Source organism: Rhinopithecus bieti, unplaced genomic scaffold (assembly GCF_001698545.2).
Source record: "Rhinopithecus bieti isolate Rb0 unplaced genomic scaffold, ASM169854v2 scaffold_2723, whole genome shotgun sequence".
NCBI lineage: Eukaryota > Metazoa > Chordata > Mammalia > Primates > Cercopithecidae > Rhinopithecus > Rhinopithecus bieti.
Window position 1 is genome coordinate 3,314,029 of NW_016804119.1, and position 4,742 is coordinate 3,318,770.

Genomic DNA, 4,742 nt, shown 5'->3' on the forward strand with positions numbered 1-4,742 from the left:
AAAAAAAAAAAAAAAAAAGGGGGGGGGGTCATCTATATCATCTATAATACCTAATTCTACCTTAGAACTTTCCTTTGGTTGGAGGGGGAGGTGGGTTCTGGGAGTTTCACAGATTGTTAGGTTTGGTATAGGGTCATAAAAGCCTGTGCACATGGGATTTCTGACCATTTGCCCTGCCTCTTGCAAAATAGGTCTAATGGCAGGATGGTGTCATAATTAAGGCTGCCAGTGACTGCCCATTGTTCCAGGCTGGGCAGTTCACAATGGGGACAGACAATGTTGCAAAAAAAAAATTACACATTTTGTCTTTAGAGTGTCAGGGTCAAATTTATTTCAATGGTTGAGGATATAGCCAAGCGCGGAATAGGTGGAGAGTTGCCCATAGTGGTCTGGAAAAGAGAAGAGGACTTTGAAAAGTGGAAGACTCATTAGGTGACCCAAATTTTACCTGGGGCATCCCCCTGGAAAAATTCTGGGCCCAGAGGGGTCCCTGAGAGCATCCCCCCTTTAGGGCTCCAACTTAGTCTGTCAGACATCTCTGACCTTAGATGGGTGCTGGCACTGCTTTGGAATGGTTCTCTACACCACTGAGGACCTGACAAGTTTTTCTATCCCACTTAAAGCAACTCTTTAACCCTCTCAACTTAGGCAATAATAAATTCCCTTTCATGAATTCCCTCCACCACCATGCGCTACACAGACCACCTACGACATGCCCAGACCCTCTGACTTGTATAACCTTTTTCGCATAGTTAGGTGGGTTTTCTGTCCTTGGCCAGTTGAATGAGGGAAGGGAAGAATTTAGCATAAGTAAAAGAAGCTTAAGTCACCTGAAACCTATGAGTTCGCCCTGGACAAGCTACTCCTGCCAACTGCATCACACATAGGGATCAGGGACTATTACTGAAAAGGATAGAAAAGAGTCTTTTCCCCTTCTGGGCAGGGCAGCCATCCCTGTTCACTCCTTGGCCTTCAGAGACCACCAGAGAGTGGCCCCAGTCAGTTCCCCCCAATTACCAAGGAGCTACTAGGAAACAGCTGCTGAAAGACTGAAAAAGGAGAAAAAGAAAAGAACTCAGCAAAAGAAAAAAAGGAATAGGACTCAAACAAAAACGAAGAAAAGGACTCAGGTTTCTCACCTGAACCAAGCGGTGGCAGTCAGGCACTTCCACAGGGAAACCTTTCAGTTTCACCAGAGAATGGCCCTGGCCAGAAACTTGCATTTGTCTTCGTGCTTAGGCGCTGTCCACCGAGGGTCCTCAGTTGGAAAGGAAAACAGACCCAGACAAAGACTTCCCTGTATGTAAAACGGGAAAGGAGAAAAAGAAATCCCAAACTTTGAACCTACCTTCTCTCCTGGCTAGCTCACCAAAATATGTTCAGTAGAGGGTCTTGACTGCAAGTTGTTCAGGTTCTTGGCATTTTGAACAAAGAATTGGAAAAAATACCCAGCAAAGCAAGGAAAGAATGCAGCGTCAAAAGAACGAAAACAGGAATTTACTGAAAATGAAAGTACACTCCACAGTGTGGGAACAAGCCCGAGCAGTGGCCTGGATATAGAATCTTCTTGGGTCCAAATGACTACTGCAGGTTTCCCATTGGCCGCTTGGTGGTCTCCTCATGTAAATAAAATGGTGGCCTGCAATCGGTCAACCAATCAGAGGATGAAGTAAAGTTAAAAAGGTCTTTACTTTGTAAAAGTAAAAGCAAAAAGCAATCAATCAGAGGTACTTTTAATTTCCCACCTGCCTCGCAGACAAGGTAGAGGTTTGCAAAGGGAGTAGTCTCTGGTTCTTTTGTTACTTAGGTGTGGAAAGTTAAGGGTTTCCCTTCAACTTAGTTCAAGGAAGTTAGCACGAAACAGCCTTAGGTTTCCTGCCTCCAGACCCTATTCTCCTGCCTCAGGACCGCAGGCCCACGCCACCACGCCTGGTTAATTTTGTATTTTTTGTAGAGATGGGGTTTTGTCATGTTGCCCAGACTGGGAGAAATATATTTTAAGGTATAATTAGCATGTTGTGTTTTAAAACTCCCGGTGATACACTTGCACATTAGCAACAGAGCTCTTGCTTCCACATTATGCAATTTCAGTTCATTATCTTGTATCATTCGAATTATTTCACGGAACTTAAAATGTATGGGACCCTTTACATATTGATAGAGCACATCCTTTTTATCTGTCAGTTCTCTGTACATATTTTTTGCCACACAAATCTAAAAATACCACCTTGATTTATGGAGTCTTCAAGTTTTTCATTTAAGTACAAGGGAAGAAATGTAAATCTATAAATTGGGTTAAATGATTTCTAGGAAAGTGTATAATTGTTTTAAAAGTATTTTAAAAGTAAGTTTTGGGCAGGTGTAGTGGCTCGCACCTGTAATCCCAGCACTTTGGGAGACCACGGTGGGAAGATTGCTTGAACCCAGGAGTTTGAGACCAGCCTGGGGAACATGGTGAAACCCTATCTCTATTTAAAAATAAATAAATAGGCCGGGAGCAGTGGCTCACACCTGTAATCCCAGCACTTTGGGAGGCCGAGGCAGGTGGATCACTTGAGGTCAGGAGTTTGAAACCAGCTTGGCCAATATGGCAAAACCTGGTCTCTACTAGAAATATACAGATTAGCTGGAGGTGGTGGCAGGTGCCTGTGATCCCAACTACTCAGGAGGCTGAGGCGGGAGAATCGCTTGAATCCATGAGGTGGAGGTTGCAGTGAGCCAAGATCATGCCACTGCACTCCAGCCTGGGCGACAGGAGCGAAACTACATCTCTAAATAAATAAGTAAATAAATAAAGTGGAGCTTTGCTATAGCTGAGAAATTGTTATAGAGTACCATGCTTCTTATGATAACCTCATGTAGAAATTTTATAGCTTTTGAAAATGGCTTTTTTGTTAACTTACTCAATTTTATTGTCTTATAAACATTAATTTTCACAATTCAAATGTAAAAATATTGTAGACAATTTGTCTAAGCAGTATTTTGGAAGCACTTTCAACAATTATATTGTGTAAAGGGTCCTATTTATGCTGGAAGAAAGGACATGTATAAGGTTTTAGCATGAGGAAATTGAGGCTTTCTCAACCTAGAAGTCAGGAGTTTCAAGAGTAAACATTCAGCGTTGGATTAAAGAATCTGAATCTACTTTTTGATTTATTACTGATATCTTTTAAGCCACACCACTTTTTCTATTTTGCCCATTTGGGCAAGTCGATAATAAAGCCTGAGTGCTCCCTTCTTTGGTATATGCTGGAAGTTCAAGACATGCCTGGGTACCTTTACCCTAGCCCTACTCCTTAACCATAGTCAACAACACATTTTCCTGCTCTCACAAGCCACTTTTGAACCAGCTTGGGAAGTCTTCTGCTCTTTCCAGAGTCTCATTATGTGACAAATATGATACTTCACTATGTGACATCATCAGTCCCAGCATCCAAACGTGGGTGGGGTTCTATCCTGTTCTAGTGGAGTGGCCCAAGTGCAAATTAACAAAATATGTTTTGGGCTGAATATATAAAGTTTCTACTTTACCTGCCCCACAAGATATCCCATTATGTATGTTGATTCTTCAGAGCGAACATTAATTTTTTTTTTTTTTTTTTTTTGGAGACAAAGTCTCACTCTGTGGCCCAGGGCTGGAGTGCAGTGGCACGATCTCTGTTCACTGTAACCTGTGTGCCTACCGGGTTCAAGCAATTCTCGTGCCTCAGCCTCCTGTGTAGTTGAGATTACAGGTATGTATCACCACACCAGCTAAGTTTTGTATTTTTAGTAAAGAGCGGGTTTTGCCATGTTGGCCAGGATGGATGATCACCAGGATGGTGATCCACCCGCCTCAGCCTCCCAAAGTGCTGGGATTACAGACATAAGCCACAACCCTGGCGCATTAATCTTTTTTTTTTAAATTTATTATTATTTTTTAAGACAGAGTCTTGCACTGTTTCTGTTTTTGTTTTGTTTTGTTTGGTTTTTGTTTTTTTGTTTTTTTGACAGAGTCTTGCTATGTTTCCTAGGCTGGAGTGCAACTATGTCATCTCAACTCACTGCAGCCTCTGTCTCCTGGGCTCAATTGATGCTCCTGGCTCAGCCTCCCAAGTAGCTAGGACTACAGGCGCGCGCCACCATGCCCAGCTGATAATAGTATGTTTTGTGGAGATGGTGGTTTCATCATGTTGCCCAGGCTGGTCTTGGACTTTTGGGCTCAAGCAATCCTCCTGCCTCGACCTTCCAAAGTGCTAGGATTACAGGCATGAGCCACCGTGCCTGTCCTAACATTTAATCTTTTCAAATTCACTATGTATTATTTTTTGTTGTTGTTTTTTGTTTACTTCACTATGTATTCTAAGCGCAAATAAGAAATTCTTTTCTTTTTTTTGAGACGGAGTCTCGCTCTGTCGCCCAGGCTGGAGTGCAGTGGCCAGATCTCAGCTCACTGCAAGCTCCGCCTCCCAGGTTTACGCCATTGTCCCGCCTCAGCCTCCCGAGTAGCTGGGACTACAGGCGCCTGCCACCTCGCCCGGCTAGTTTTTTGTATTTTTTAGTAGAGACAGGGTTTCACTGTGTTAGCCAGGATGGTCTTGATCTCCTGACCTCGTGATCTGCCCGCCTCGGCCTCCCGAAGTGCTGGGATTACAGGCTTGAGCCACTGCGCCTGGCCCACAAATAAGAAATTCTTATTTCCTAATTATTTTCATGTATATAATATATATATTATATTTTTTAATACGTTTTTTTTTTTTTTT

General features: G+C 42.9%; 1 long non-coding RNA gene across 7 annotated transcripts in view; it reads right to left on the reverse strand.

The window, feature by feature from the left end:
- Positions 1-54: 54 nt before the first annotated feature.
- LOC108524027 (uncharacterized) overlaps positions 55-4,742 on the reverse strand; it is a 36,523-nt gene continuing 31,835 nt past the window's right edge. For 4 of the 7 annotated variants that reach the window (XR_001883956.1, XR_001883955.1, XR_001883960.1 and 1 more), the window contains 2 exons: positions 1,140-1,297; positions 55-389 (listed from right to left, as the gene is read on the reverse strand). This is a non-coding gene — a long non-coding RNA (uncharacterized LOC108524027). The remainder of the gene's footprint in view (positions 390-1,139; positions 1,298-4,742) is intronic. The other 3 variants (XR_001883957.1, XR_001883954.1, XR_001883953.1) reach the window with 2 other exon arrangements.